General features: G+C 40.7%; 1 non-coding gene across 1 annotated transcript; it reads right to left on the bottom strand.

Moving 5' to 3' along the window:
- Window positions 1-4,060: 4,060 nt before the first annotated feature.
- Window positions 4,061-4,167, bottom strand: LOC120365600 (U6 spliceosomal RNA). Its single transcript, XR_005580490.1, has one exon. It is a non-coding gene; the product is annotated as a U6 spliceosomal RNA (small nuclear RNA).
- Window positions 4,168-17,101: the final 12,934 nt, after the last annotated feature.

The following is a 17,101-nucleotide window of genomic DNA, read 5'->3' on the forward strand; positions in this document are numbered from 1 at the left end:
AATCAGAAAGACGAAAGGCACACACATGGTGTGTTGAGGTGGGATGCCACCAGGATGAGGTGAGTCTGATCTCTGGCGGAAACTATTCACCACGGTGAAAACCATCCACAACAGCAGGGACTGTCCACCACAGCAGGTACCGTCCACCACAGCAGGGACTTCCCACCGCAGTGAGAACTGACCATCATAGCAGCAACTGTCCACCACAGTGGGGACTGACTACCACAGTGGGGACTGACTACCATAGTGGGGACTGACCATCGCAGTGGAGACTGACCACCACAGTGGGAACTGACCACCACAGTGGGACTGACCATCATAGTGGGAACTGACCACCACAGTGGAGACTGATCATCATAGTGGAGACTCACCACCACAGTGGGAACTGACCACCACAGTGGAGACTGACCATCATAGTGGGAACTGACCACCACAGTGGAGACTGACCATCATAGTGGGAACTGACCACCACAGTGGAGACTGACCATCGTAGTGGGAACTGACAATCACAGTGGGGACTGACCACCACAGTGGGGACTGACCATCATAATGGGAACTGACCACCACAGTGGAGACTGACCATCGTAGTGGGAACTGACCACCACAGTGGAGACCGACCATCGTAGTGGGAACTGACCACCACAGTGGAGACCGACCATCGTAGTGGGAACTGACCACCACAGTGGAGACCGACCATCGTAGTGGGAACTGACCACCACAGTGGAGACCGACCATCGTAGTGGGAACTGACCACCACAGTGGAGACTGACCATTATAGTGGGAACTGACCACCACGGTGGAGACTGACCATCGTAGTGGGAACTGACCACCACAGTGGAGACTGATCATCGTAGTGGGAACTGACCATCACAGTTGGACTGATGACCACAGTGGGAACTGACCATCACAGTGGGGACTGACCATCATAGTGGGACTGACCATCATAGTGGGGACTGACCATCATAGTGGGACTGACCATCATAGTGGGGACTGACCACCACAGTAGAGACTGACCATCGTAGTGGGAACTGACCACTACAGTGGAGACTGATCATCATAGTGGGAACTGACCATCATAGTTGGACTGACGACCACAGTGGGAACTGACCATCATAGTGGGAACTGACCACCACAGTGGAGACTGACCACCACAGCTGTGGCCGAAATCAGAGATGGGCCACAGAAATGCAGCATGGACAACTAAGGAAGTAGAAACAATGAGCCTTAAGCTTGTCCTGATCTCTGGCCTAAAATACACCCTCTCTGACTATGAGGTTATGAAAAAAATATGTGGTTTCTTAGTGATTTGTTCTACTTTTTGTGCTTTTCTAAAAATTTCCTATTCAATTCCTTACTGTTAAACCATAGGTATTTTCTATCTTTAATGTCAAAATTAAAAAGGAATAATAATTAAGGAATAAAATATCACAAAGTAAACTTGAAAGGTATTACATTTTACTTTCTATGATCCTACTTTATGTACTACTTAGAAATGAGAAAGAAAACAAAGTAACATTTCAAAAACAAGTTTAATTCAAAAACATACTTAAATACAATTACTGCGTAATGAGAAAGATGGAGGTGTGTAGGTGTGGTGAGAGGCAGGAGATGGGATGATTCAGCTATCCTGAGACGGTGAGGACAAGGCAGGAGAACTATAGGTGAGAAGTGGATCCTGAACCTCCTCTGAATCTCAGGCTTTGAGGTCTGCATCTGACTCCTCCCATGAGGCCAAAGGAAACTTATTATATGGATGTTTTGGAGAAGGATAAGGGGTTGAGGTGGAGAGCTGTCACCACAGCTCTAGAAGAGATTACTAGAAGAGATAAAGGACTTTGGGTTTGATACAATAGAAGTAGGGAAAGGAAGAGTACTGAAGACAGTGTTTTTTCTTTTTCTGTTTTTTAAGATCATCACAATCCTTGATAGCATGGCATACTATTCTTCACATCTTCACACTGTTTTGAGTTTTTAGGTTTTCCCATGTCACTGAAGAAGGAAGTGTGTGGCAGGTAACACTGAACACTCAATGCCATCCTTGCTGGGGGTGCCAAAGTGCTGCATACCGGTTCAGAGTAAAGGCTGTTTCTTTTTTGGTAATTTTGAAACTTTTTTGTAAATTGTAAAAATGGGTACAAATTTCTATAAAGAAGTCCTCTAAAAAATACTTAACAGAAATTTACATGTTCCTGTGTGTGGGGATAGTACTCTTTGCACCCATCCGTTTCTGTTCACTCCCACTGTGACACTGATCTCCATTCATTTCACGACCACCACAGCACCGGCCATCACCAGCTCTGGCCTTGGTCATTACCTCTAGTCTTTCTCTTTTGCATGAATTTCTCATATGTCTTTTACAGAGATCTTTCTAAGAAGAATATTGGATCATGGTATGTTTGTGAGAGTTAATATTATTTGTCAACTTAACTGGATCATAAGATGTCCACATATCTAGTTAAACTTCATTTTGGTGTGTGTGTGTGTGTGTGTGTGTGTGTGTGTGTAGGGTGTTTCTGGAAGAGATTAGCATTTGAATAAGTAGATTTGGTAAAGCTGATTTCCCTCCCAAAAGTGGGTGGGCATCATCGAATCCCTTGAGGGCCTGAAGAGAATGAAAGGATGGAAGAAGGGAGAATTCACTTTCTTTCTCTCTCTCTCTCTCTCTCTCTCTCTCTCTCTCTCTCTCTCTCTCTCTCTCTTTCTGCTTGACTGAGTAGAACCCTGATCTCCCACACTTGGCCCTCCTGATTCTCAGGCCTGTAGACTCAGACTGAAATCTACACCACTGGCTTTCAGGTTCTCAGACCTTTGAACTACGCCATAGGCTTTCTCTGGAGAACCCCAACTAATAAAACATTCTTGCTTAAAATCCTTCAAGCTCTCATAGTTGTTCTTAAGATGAATTGCAAACTCCTTGGATCCAAAAACTTTCTTAAGATCGTGAGGGCAGAATGCATGTCTGTCTTTGCAACCCATGTCTTCAAACCCAGCACACTGACCACCATTAAATAGTAAGAGTCAGTGAATTTTTATTTTTAGCCCCTGTCACATCTCCAAGGTGACTTTAGTTCTCTAGGGTGGCTCCTTTGCAGAAAGTGACTTCAGCATCCAGACCATTTACATTTTGAAAACGTAATTTCTATGATCACTGTGGCAGAGGAAAAGAGCTGAAGGGTTGCACAAGATGGGATTACTATTTGAGCTAAGAAGACCATACTTTTTTTTTTTTTTTTTTTTTTTTGTACTTTAGGTTCCGGGGTACATGTGCAGGTCATGCAGGATTATTGCATAGGTACATACATATCAAGGTGGTTTGCTGCCTCCATCCCCCATCACCTATATCTGGCATTTCTCCCCATATTATCTCTCCCCAATCTCCCCACCCCCCACTGTCCCTCCCCTAGCTCCCTGAAACAGACCCCAGTGTGTGATGCTCCCTTCCCTGTGTCCATGTGTTTTCATTGTTTAACACCCAACTATGAGTGAGAACATGCTGTGTTTGATTTTCTGTTCTTGTGTCAGTTTGCTGAGAATGGTCTCCAGATTCATCCATGTCCCTACAAAGGACATGAACTCATCGTTTTTTGTGGCTGCATAGTATTCTATGGTGCATATGTGCCACATTTTCCCTGTCCAGTCTATCATCGATGGGAATTGGGGTTGGTTCCAGGTCTTTGCTATTGTAAACAGAGCTGCAGTGAACATACGTGTGCATGTGTCTTTATAACAGAGCAACTTATAATTTTTTGGATATATACCTAGTAATGGGATTGCAGGGTCAAATGGAATGTCTATTTCTAGATCCTTGGGGAATCGCCACACTGTCTTCCACCGTGGTTGAACTAATTTACACTCCCACCAACAGTGTAAAAGTGTTCCTATTTCTCCACATCCTCTCCAGCATCTGTTGTCTCCAGATTTTTTAATGATCACCATTCTAACTGGCATGAGATGGTTTCTCAATGTGGTTTTGATTTGCATTTCTCTAACGACCAGTGATGATGAGCATTTTTTCACATATTTCTTGGCCTCATATATATCTTCTTTTGAAAAGTGTCTGAAAAATATGGAATGCTTCATGAATTTGCCTGTCATCCTTGTGCAAGGACCATGCTAATCTTCTCTGTATTGTTCCAATTTTAGCATATGTGCTGCCAAAGTGAGCACAAGACCACACTTTTAAGCCATTGAACAGACTGAACAAATAGTGCTGACCTGACTGCAAAGGAGTCTGGGAAGTACTATCTTCTTGAGTGCCCAGGAATAGGAAATGGAACTTGGGGACTATCGATTATAGCATTTTGTCTGCCATAAGAGTTAATTAAGAATGAACAACTTAGACTTTGGGAAATGCAATGTTTGTATTGTAATCGCCCTGTTTATGCCATGGAAGTTGAATTTCAACTTGTGAGTGATGTGAATGATTCCTCTGAAGGTCCTGGCTGTTTCTACTCTCAGTCATCCTTGGGGCAAAAGGTGAGTTTTGAATTTGGAGAAAGAAACTGCCATTTTCACTATCTGGACCAGAGGATTTAGGATATCATTACTATGGGATAAAGTGGCCTAGTGAGTCTGATCAGTGGTAGTGGAAAGGAAAGTACAAGATTAATTGATCATGTTGTTACATGGAGTTATTTGAGAGCAAGGTAGGGACTCTAAAGTTGGCTCTAGGGTTTGTGAACACTAAGAGGGCCAACAGCAGAGAAAGAGTGACTTATTTTTAGCATTGAGTTCTCTAAATGGCAAACTTTCACTTTATCTTTGGCCAACACCACTTACTTATCTTAAATATGCTTTTACAAAAACCGGGGAGCAATCAGAGTCCATGCTTGGATCAAATCTACACAGAGTAAGCAGCCCTCAGGAGTAAGTTCCAAGAGGGGACCATGAGGCATGGATGTCTGGAATGCCAGGATTAGGAAGCCAGAGTAGGTAAAAGGGCCACATAAGTACCAGGATTGATTTGCAGAACATGTTGTAGGCTGGTCCAGAGTCCCAGAAGCTAGTTGGGTTGGAGAAAACCTACAGAAAGTTTTGACTTCCTTCCCTTGTGGGGATTTGGGAGCCTAAAGGTTAGGATATGAAAAGAAATATGACCTTATTTTGCAACTTAGTTGGTTAAGTGGGACATTTATGTTACAAATATAATGAATGTTAGAAGAGTACTTCACAGCCTGTGGTGACATATATTAGCCCTGACTTTTCTCCTCTGATAATAGAAATTACACTTACCAAAAGAGATAGAAAAGCACTTTGCAAGAAAAGTTAAATAATGTTATTCATCATTGTTAATTATAAACAGTAACCGCAACAATAACAACGACAGCAAGCTTACCCTGACAATAACAAACACTGCAAACTTATTTGTTCTTGATATTTTGTGGACACCCACATCTCTTATTTTAATCTTTGTATTGCTTTTAAAATTATCCCACTCATTTTAGTGTCATCTTTAGTTGCTGCATTCATCAACTTGGAAAGCCCGTTGCCTTGGACAAAAGTGTCATTCGATATGTTTGATATATTCAGCCCTGCATCAGTAATCTATTTGCAAAATTGTCCAATTTGAAAGTGACACATTTGATTCAGTTGACTTTCCTTTTTCTAGCACAGTAAAATTTGAAGGAATTCAAGATGTTATGGGCACTAGTCACCAAGAAGAAAGGACAATAAAGGGATGTGTAAAGTACTCAAGAGAAAATTGTTGTTGTGTATCATTAGTAGTTGAATTGAATGAAGAGCCTGTGAAGTTGAACTTCCCCAAACAAAAGGCAATGACATCTGGAGGGCAATGGAATCTTTTTAAGTTTTTGAAATCTTTTTAGTTGACTTAGGTTTTTAAATATTTTAATGTAATTGACTCTGATTATAAGTAGTGCCTAGTTATTGTAGAAAATTTTGAAGTATAGCTTTATAAAAACATAGAAAAACAAACAAAAAAGTAAATAAACTACCTACAATTCCGCCACCAGAGAGAATGATTATTCATATTTTGGTGTAATTTCTTCCATTCATTTTGCAGTATACACGAATTATCATTTTTGTTATTTTAATAAAAAGGAATTAATTTGAACATAAAATATAAATCCTTATGTTAAGAAGCTAGGTTGAGATGTGGATCCAAGGTGGCCAAATAGGAACAGCTCTGGAGAGTAGTTCCCAGTGAGAACAATGCAGAGGGTGAGTGATCATCGCATTTCCAAATGAGTTATTATTACTGCCCACAGACCAGGAGATTCCCAGGCTGAAAATCGCCATGAGTTTCCAGCAGGGCTGTTTCAGCCAGCACAGTGAGTCTCCACACAAAAACTTGTATAAAAACTCACACAAATCTGAGTGGCTGTTTCAACTGGTGCCTGGAAGACCTGGGAGACAGAGCCACCCATTCAACTGAAAAAAAGGGAGCTGTGACAGGGAGCCAGGTGATCTGGCTCAGTGGGTCCCACCCCCACAAAGACCAGCAATTTGAAACACTCTGGATTGAGAGTTTCACAGCAAGAACAGCTGGACGCAGGACAGTCTAGCTCTGTAGGGGGATGGGCATCCACCATTACCGAGGCAGTCCACCACTACTGATGCAGTCTGCCATTATCGAAGCAGTCTGCCATTACAGAAACAGTCCACAATTACAAAGGTAGTCTGCCATTACTCAGACATCTAACTATACCTCTATAAACAAAACCACAAGGAAGTTCACACAGTGCCCACGGCAGCTCAGCAATGCCTCTGCTGACAGACTGTGATTAGGCTACCTCCTAGCTGGGCAGGGCATCTCTGAAAAAGGGCAGCAGCATGTCAGGAACTTATAAATAAAGCCCCACCTTCTGAGGACAGAGCACCTGGGAAAAAAGGTGGTTATGAGTTCCGCTGCAGCAGACTTAAAGTACCTGCCCAGCAGCTCTGAACAAAATGATGGAGCTCACAGCTCAGCACTTGGGCTACTATAAGGGTCAAACTGTATCCTCAAGGAGCTCGCTGAACCCTGTATATCCAAAGAGACACCTCATAAAGGAGAGCTGAGGCTGCCATCTGGCAGGTATCCTTCTGGGACGAAGATAATAGAAGAAGAAACTGGCAGAAACTCTTACTGTTCTGCAGCCACCGCAGGTGATCCCCAGGCAAGCAGGGTATGGAGTGGACCTCCAGCAGTCCTACAGCAGAGGGGCCTGACTATTAGAAGGAAAACTGAAAAACAGAAAGAAATAACTTCATTAACAAAAAGGATATCCACTCAGAGACCCCATCTGAAAGTCACAAGCTAAAAAGATGACGGGTAGATTATTCCACAAAGATGGGAAGAAACCAGTGCAAAAAGGATGAAAACACCAAAAACCAGAATGCCTCTCCTCCTCCAAGGGATCACAACTTCTCACTAGCAAGAGAACAAAGCTGGATGGAGAATGAGTCTGATGAATTGACAGAAATAGGCTTCAAAAGGTGGGTAATAACAAACTTCTGTGAGCTAAAAGAACATGTTCTAACCCAATGCAAAGAAACTAAGAACGTTGAAAAAAGGTTTGACAAAATGCTAATGGGAACAAACAGCTTAGAGAAGAATATAAATGACTTAATGGAGCAGAAAAAAACAACACAAGAACTTCACGAAGCATATACAAGTTTCAATAGCCGAACTGACCAACCAGAAGAAAGGATATCAGAGATTGAAGATCAACTCAATGAAATAAAATGAGAAGGCAAGATTAGAAAAATGAAAGTAAAAAGAAATGAACAAGGCCTCCAAGAAATTTGGGATTATGTGAAAAGACCTAATTATGTTTGGTAGGTATACCCGAGTGTGACGGAGAGAATGAATCCAAGCTGGAAAACACTCTTCAGGATATTATCCAGGAGAACTTCCCCAACCTACTAGCAAGGCAGGCCAATATTCAAGTCCAGGAAATACAGAGAACATCATAAAGATATTCCTCAAGAAGAATAACCCCAAGGCACATAATCATCAGATTCACCAGGGTTGAAATGAAAGAAAAAATGCTAAGGGCAGCCAGAGAGAAAGGTCAGGTTACCCACAAAGGGGAGCCCATCAGACTCAGAGTGGATCTTTCAGCAGAAACCCTACAAACCAGAAGAGAATGGGGGTCAATATTCAACATCCTTAAAGAAAACAACCAACTTTCAACCTAGAATTTTATATCCAGCCAAACTAATCTTCATAAGTGAAGGAGAAATAAAATCCTTTACAAACAAGCAATTGCTCAGAGATTTCATCACCACCAGGCCTGCCTTACAAGAGCTCCTGAAAGAAGCACTAAACATAGAAAGGAACAACCAGTACCAGCCACTCCAAAAATGTATCCAGTGGTAAAGAACAATGACACAATGGAGAAACTGTGTCAACTAATGGGCAAAACAACCAGCTAGCATCAAAATGGCAGGATCAAATTTATACATAACAGTATTAACCTTAAATATAAATATAAATGAGCTAAATGCCCCAATCAAAAGACACAGACTGGCACATTGGACAAAAAGTCAAAACCCATTGGTGTGCTGTATTCAGGAAACCCATCTCATGTGCAAGGATACACATAGGATCAAAATGAAGGGATGGAGGAAGATTTACCAAGCAAATGGAGAAAAAAAAAAAAAAGCAGGAGTCACAATCCTAGTCTGATAAAATAGACTTTAAACCAACAGAGATCAAAAGAGACAAAGAAGGGCATTATATAATGGTAAAAGGATCAATGCAACCAGAGAGCTAATGATCTGAAATATACATGCACCCAATACAGGAGCACCCAGATACATAAAGCAAGTTCTTAATGACTAACAATGACACTTAGATTCCCACACAATAATAGTGGGAAACTTTAACACTCTACTGTCAGTATTAGACAGATCAATGAGACAGAAAATTAACAAGGATATCCAAGACTTGAACTCAGATCTGGACCAAGCAATCCTAATAGACATCTACAGAACTTTCCACCCCAAATCCACAGAATATACATTTTTCTGTGGATTAGAGACACAAAATACCCTTCAAAAAATCAACGAATCCAGGAGCTGGTTTTTTGAAAAGATCAACAAAATACATAGACCATTAGCCAGATTAATAAAAAAGAAAAGAGTGAAGAATGAAATAGATGCAATAAAAAATGATAAAGGGGATATCACCGCCAATTCCACAGAAATACAAACTACCATCAGATGTTACTACAAACAACTCTATGCACATAAACCAGTAAACCTGGAAGAAATGGATAAATACCTGAACACTTGCACCCTCCCAAGCCTAAACCAGGAAGAAGTCGAAACTCTGAATAGAACAATAACAAAGGCTGAAGTTGAGGCAGAAATTAATAGCCTACCAATCAAAAAAAGGCCAGGTCCAGATGGGTTCACAGCCAAATTCTACCAGACATACAAAGAGGAGCTAGTACCATTCCTTTTGAAACTATTCCAAACAACCCAAATAGAGGGTATCCTTCCCAAATCATTTTATGAGACCAACATCATCCTGATACCAAAACCCAGCAGAGACTCAACAAAAAAGAAAACTTCAGGCCAATATTCATGATGAACATAGATGCAAAAATCTTCAATAAAATACTGGCAAACTAATTGCAACAGCACATCAAAAAGCTTATCCATCATGATCAAGCAGGCTTCATCCTGGGGATGCAAGTCTGGTTCAACATACGCAAGTCTATAGACGTAATCCACCGCATAAACAGAACCAAAGACAAAAACCACATGATTATCTCAATTGATGCAGAGAAGGCCTTTGACAAAATCAACAGCCCTTTATGCTAATAACTCTCAGTAAACTAGGTATCGATGGAACATATCTCAAAATAATAAAAGCTATTTATAACAAACCTACAGCCAATATCATACTAAATGAGCAAAAACTGGAAGCATTCCCTTTGAAATCTGGCAATAGACAAGGATGCCCTCTCTCACCACTTGTATTCAAAATACTGTTGGAAGTTCTAGCCAGAGCAATCAGGCAAGAAGAAAAAATAAAGAGTATTCAGTTAGGAAAAGAGGAAGTAAAATTGTCTCTATTTGCAGATGATATGATTGTATATTTAGAAGATCCCATTGTCTCTCAGCCCCAAATCTCTGAAACTGATAAGCAACTTCAGCAAAGTCTCAGGATACAAACTCAATGTGCAGAAATCACAAGTATTCCTATACACCAATAGCAGACTTAGAGCCAAATCAAGAATGAACTGCCATTCACAACTGCTACAAAGAAAATAAAATATCTAGGAATACAACTATCAAAGGATGTAAAGGACCTCTTCAAGGAGAACTACAAACCACTGCTCAAGGAAATAAGAGAGGACACAAACAGATGGAAAAATATTCCATGCTCATGGTTAGGAAGAATCAATATTGTGAAAATGGCCATACTGCCCAAAGTAATTTATATATTCAAGGCTATCCTCATCAAGCTACCTATGACCCTCTTCACAGAACTGGAAAAAACCACCTTAAACTCATATGGAACCAAAAGAGAGCCCACATAGCCTAGACAATCCCAAGCAAAAAGAACAAAGCTGGAGGCATCATGCTACCTGACTTCAAACTATACTACAATGCTACAATAATCAAAAGAGTATGGTACTGGTACCAAAACAGAGATATAGACCAGTAGAACAGAACAGAGGCCTTGGAGGCAATGCCACACATGTACAACCATCTGATCTTTTACAGACAGGATAAAGACAAGCAATGGGGAAAGGATTCCCTGTTTAATAAATGATGTTGGGAATACTGGCTAGCCATGTGCAGAAAGCAGAATCTGGACCCCTTCCTGACACCTTACACTAAAATTAACTCCAGATGGATTAAAGACTTAAACATAAGACCTAACACCATAAAAACCCCAGTAGAAAACCTAGGCAAAACCATTCAGGACATAGGTATAGGCAAGGACTACATATGTGACTAAAACACTGAAAGCATTGGCAACAAAACCAAAGTAAACAAATGGGATCTAATTAAACTCCAGAGCTTTTGTACAGCAAAAGAAACAATCATTAGAGTGAACTGGCAACCAACAGAATGGGAAAAAATATTTTCAATCTACCCATCTAACAAAGGACTTATATCCAGAATATACAAAGAACTAAAACAGATTTACAAGAACAAACAAACCCATTCAAAAGTGGGCAAAGGATATGAACAAACACTTCAAAAAAAAATATTTATGAGACCAAAAAACATATGAAAAAATGCTCATCATCACTGGTCATTAGAGAAATGCAAATCAAAACCACATTGAGATACCATCTCACACCAGTTAGAATGGCGATCATCAAAACATTTGGAGACAACAGATGCTGGAGAGGATGTGGAGAAATAGGAACACTTTTTCACTGTTGGTAGGAGTGTAAATTAGTTCAACCACTGTGGAAGACAGTGTGGCAATTCCTCAAGGATCTAGAAATAGAAATCACATTTGACCCAGCAATCCCATTACTGGGTATATATCCAAAGGATTATAAATCATTTTACTATAAAGACACATGCACATGTATGTTCATTGCAGCACTGTTTACAATAGCAAAGACTTGGAACCAACCCAAATGCCCATCGATGATAGACTGGACAAGGAAAATGTGGCACATATACACCATGGAATACTATACAGCCATAAAAAACGATGAGTTCATGTCCTTTGTAGGGACATGGATGAATCTGGAAACCATTATTCTCAGCAAACTGACACAAGAACAGAAAATCAAACATCTCATGTTCTCACTCATAGTCGGGTGTTGAACAATGAGACCACATGGACACGGGGTGGGGGAGCATCACACACTGGGATCCGTTGGGGGGGAATAGGGGAGGGACAGTGGGAGGTAGGGAGGTTGGGGAGGGATAACATGGGGAGAAATGCCAGATATAGGTGACAGGGGGATGGAGGCAGCAAACCACATTGTCATGTAGGTACCTATGCAATAATCCTGCATGTTCTCCAGGTGTACCCTAGAACTTAAAGTGCAATTAAAATAAATAAATAAATAAACAAAAAGCCCATTTTATAAAAAAACAAAGAAGCTAGGTTGAGGCTGAGCATGGTGGCTCACGCCTGTAATCCCAGCACTTTGGGAGGACAAGGCTGGCGGATCACAAGGTCAAGAGTTCCAGACCCTCCTGGTCAACATGGTGAACTCCCCCTGCCCCACCTCCAGCTCTACTGAAAATAGAAAAATTAGCTTGGTTTGGGGGTGCAACATGTAGTCCCACCTACTCAGGAGTTTCAGGCAGGCGAATCACTTGAACCTGGGAGGTGGAGGTTGCAGTGAGCCAAGATCATACTACTGCACTCCAGCCTGGCAAAACTCTGTCAAAAAAAAAAAAAAAAAAAAAGGAAGCTATGTTGAACCCCCACTGTAAACTTGTGAGTTCATTTTTGCTGGACACCCATTGAATCTCTTCAGTGTAATGAATTAGTAAACATAAAGAAGACCCATTCCTGGCCTTAAAGAGCTTATTATGATCCAAGGAAGGTGTCAAGGCAAATAAATATTCAATTTAAAGCAAAGAGTACTTATTGAGAAATTATATGACCAGTCCTATGTCAACAGAGCTGTGGATGCAAAGGAGTAAGTACCTGGATTCTGCCTTCAAGGCCCTTACAGTGCCACGGAAGATGAGACATGACTTACACACAATACAATAAGATCTAAACCACTGTCACAAATAATTAGTATTTTAGGAAGTCAGAAGAGGGAACAATCATCATGAGTTGAAGCTCTAAGGAGCATTTGACTGGAGAGGTAATTTTCAAGGTGGGTCCTCTAGGGTGGAAGGAATCTGGAAGGTAAACAGTGAATGAGATGACAAAGCACCTCAGCCAAAGGCCCCCAGACAGCATAAAAGTTGCCGAGGACCAGAACAATGGAAAGTGGAAAGGGGATAGCACAGATGTGGGGTAATTAGGGTAGAAAAGAATGTTCATCCAGAGGAGTGGAAAACCAGTGCTTTTTCTGTATTGTCTCTTCCTAAGTTACACAGGCATAAGTTTCTCTTTTGAATCTGGATGCCAGCAGTTTTAATGAATGAGCCTTTGTTTGTAACATGGTCTTAATTTCTAAAAGGAATAAGAGTTACTTTCACCCATGGACTTATTGAAATCCATAATCAATGACAAGGAGCACTGTAATCTAGTCCCACAATTTAATTTTGAACTGGCAGTGTTCTTTTTGCCTTCAAAGTGCTTTCTATTTCTCTCTCTATATTTTAAAATTTCTTATTTTTAAATGGACAAATAAAATTATATATATTTATGATGTATAGCATGATGATTTGAAATAGATGCACATTCTAGAATGCCTAAATTGAGCTAATTATTATCTTTTGTGATGAGAACACTTAATATCTACTCTCACTGATTTTCAAATATGCAGTGTATTATTATTAATTATAGTCACCATGTTGTACAATAGATTTCTTGAATTTTTTCTTGTCTAGTTGAAATTTTGTGTCTTCTTACCAACATCACACAACTCATCCCCCCACCAAACCCCTGGTTCAGGTAAACACCATTCTACTCAGCTTCTATGAGTTTGACTTTTCAAAATGTGTATATATAAGTAACATATCTGTTCTTATTTAAGTTATTTCAGTAAAGGAACACTTAGTAATAATGTTCAGAAGCTTTTTTCTCTTGGTGATCCGTGAGAGTCAATGTAAACATATAACCAGAACACATTACTAGATGTCTCACAGAACAGTAATTAAGAGAGCAGATGTCAGATTCTGCCTCTGTCCAGCTGTGTGACCTTGAGTAAGTTACTTGATATCTTTGAGCTTCAGTTTCCTCATCTGCACCACTGGCAAAATGATTCCCATGGCATAGATTTATTGTAAGGATTACATGAGGTAAGTATGTAATATAATTTCTGGCAGAAGAAATGTGCTTAGCCAATCAGAGCAACTACTCTTATAGGCAGAGAATAAGTGAAGTGGCTTCTGCACAGCTTGCTATTGGATTACTTAAGAGCTAGAACTGGCTGGAAAGTACAGCAATTTGAATTTGCTACAAACTCTACCAGAGCAGTGTTTAAAATAGTGGTTGGGCTGATGTCAATGGAAGAATGGTGCTAAGCTCTTAATGAGTAAGCATTAAATACCTGAACATAAACACCCTGAATCCATAACCTATTAGACAGCCAAGGAAGCTCAGCCTTCCTCAGAGTGTTTTAAAAGATCTTTTAGCATGAGAAAATTTTATTTCTCAACTTTAGTCTTAAGAAGACAATTTCACTTTGGGAGGCCAAGGCGGGTGGATCACGAGGTCAAGAGATCGAGACCATCCTGGTCAACATGGTGAAACCCCGTCTTTCTAAAAATACAAAAAATTAGCTGGGCATGGTGGCACGTGCCTGTAATCCCAGCTACTCAGGAGGCTGAGGCAGGAGAATTGCCTGAACCCAGGAGGCGGAGGTTGCGGTGAGCCGAGATCGCGCCATTGCACTCCAACCTGGGTAACAAGAGCGAAACTCCGTCTCAAAAAAAAAAAAAAAAAAAAGAAGACAATTTGAGGTTATACTCTAATGAGATTTTATAGCATTTGTTTATGTTGCAGATGAAGGTAAAACAGAAGATGTATCTACTGGGTACTAGATGAGCTACTTGGAAATTTAGAAGCAATGTTATTGCCCAGATGAAAGACTATGGCACCAATGCAGAGGTGGACTGCAGAATCTGGAATATTTTCTTGACTCTGTGCCTTTGTACAAGCTCTTCTCTGCTTGGATACAACCTGTATTACTACCACTTTCTGCTAAATATCTGGCTGACTTCTGTTTATCCTTCAAGTGCGTTTCTCTGGTTCCTTAAACCTTGGTTTAGGAGCCCCTCCTAAGTATCTTCACAACATTTTATTCTTTAGTTTGTGCTACCCTCTCCTAATTTATGGAGGCTAAACAGTAGGAATGTGGCTGAATGGTATAAGCTCTTTATGCATTTATATACCATAAACATTGGAATAAGAGTGCTCTTAGCTAAAAATGATTCTCCTCTCCCAAAGTCCCAGGTGCCTCTCAGTTTTCAGTAAAATGTAACTTGTGCAGCTCAAAAATAGATAAGATCAAAATGTTCCAGGCAGTTTCATCAAGCCTGATTCCCACTTCTTCAGAAGTTGGCCTTGGAGTCCAATGGCAGTGCAGGTTCCAGATGGTCTGTATGATCAGACTAAGTCAGGCATGTCATATAACAAAACCTAAAAAGTATATTTGAAAATGTGTTTATGGACCTTACCTAGAAACTCTTTGGTCAGACAAAGGCTAATGATTTGGATTTCTCTTACTCTACTGCTGATTAAATGCCACTCACTTACTGGCTCCTGCAATGAGAGTAGCAGGTAGTTCCATGGTGCTCTAGAGTGAAATTGCTTGTTTGTGTATCTGCCTTCCCTATGGGTATGCGAGCAAGGCCCACACCTTGCTCTCTCAGCCTCTGAACCCAGTACAGCACCCATCATATGGTAGATGCTCACAAATATTTGTTGAATGAAAGAATGAAGAATTCATGTTAGGACCTTTATGATCCTTTAAACCTGAGCCCAAGTTAGGAGACATAAAGAACTGGCTTCCTTATCTTTAAGGCTGGGCCAGCCTCAGCCTTCAAGATATTATCATTGCTCAATCCCCTTCAGGGAGCAGGGGGCATCCCCTTGTTCTGCCTAGAAGAGTGAGCCAAAAATCACCTTCTAATGTTGCAGAGAAACAGAAGAAAACTTTCTGTATCAGAACTACATTTTGGATTTGAGATATTCTGAAACTGTATGTAAAATGTCTTTTTAGCTGGGTGCGGTGGCTCAACACTTTGGGAGGCCGAGTTGGGTGGATCATGAGGTCAGGAGATCGAGACCATCTGGCTAACACAGTGAAACTCCATCTCTACTAAAAATACAAAAAAATTATCCAGGCATGGTGGTATGCATCTGTAGTTCCAGCTACTTGGGAGGCTGAGGCAGGAGAATCGCTTGAACCCAGAAGGCAGAGGTTGCATCACAACGTTGCACTCCAGCTTGGGTGACAGAGTAAGACTCTGTCTCAAAACAATAATAATTTTTTAAAAAAATGTCTTTTTTCCCACTCCCCTGAAGAAAGAGTGCTTAATTTTACTCAGATTCTCAAGGTTGTCTCTGATTCCTCAGGGAATAAGGATCATTGCTCCAGAGCCTTCCTCAATATGAGTCAGCCTTTCTTAGGATGAGAGACCCTTTTGACACTGTCACCAGGTAAAAAGCACTGAGGATGCCCCACTGTGGGGATATTTTCTTTCCCTTTAGGCATCAGTACCATTTCTGTGCCTGATGATGTTTTTGCCAGAGAGGACACTAGAGGGTATAAGTCAAATTTTTCTCCATTTACAATAAAAATCTATGGCTTGCTTACCTGTCCTGTCCTGCCTATGCCCTACTATCAATTTGCCTATCCAAAAGTAGAATGTAAAATCCTGCTTTTACACGTAGAAGCTTTGTACTTTCACAGCTTGCCTTAGCCTTTCTAAGGCTTGTTTTCTTTGCATCTAAATATAATGTCCCTCATCTATTGGTATAATGTTCTTAGCTTAGAATGTTGTTCACACATTCATTTATTCACTCAGCACGTATTTATGGAAGGCCTATTATACACTAGGTACTGGCCTAGGGGTGAGTAGGACAGATGAGTCTCTATTCTCACAGAACAAATATTCTAGGGGAAGGAGTCAGACAATGAGCAAATAGAAAAATAGAATACAGTTTCAGATGCTGATGAGTGGTACATAGAGCATTCAAATAGAAATGATGCCATAGAAAGTGGCTGGGGACTAGGTTAAATTTGGTCATCATGGAGTGCCCCTTTGTGGTAACATTTTGGATTTGAAGATCAGGGCAGAGGAGGTAGTTAGTGCCACAGCTGGGGTGGGGATGAATTTCATGTGTCTGAGAAATGCCAGTGTGGGTGGGCAGGTATGGCTTTGAAAGTCTTTGTAAGTAGGTTTGGAATGGGTTTTAAGTATTATGAGAGGCCTTTAAAAGCATGTTAAGCAGGAGAGGGATGTGCTCTAAAATACTTTATAAAAGATCATTGCAGCTGTTTTGTGGACATGAATTATAAAGAGTGAAGAATGA

The sequence above is a fragment of the Saimiri boliviensis genome, chromosome 1 (assembly GCF_048565385.1).
Source record: "Saimiri boliviensis isolate mSaiBol1 chromosome 1, mSaiBol1.pri, whole genome shotgun sequence".
NCBI classification, from domain to species: domain Eukaryota; kingdom Metazoa; phylum Chordata; class Mammalia; order Primates; family Cebidae; genus Saimiri; species Saimiri boliviensis.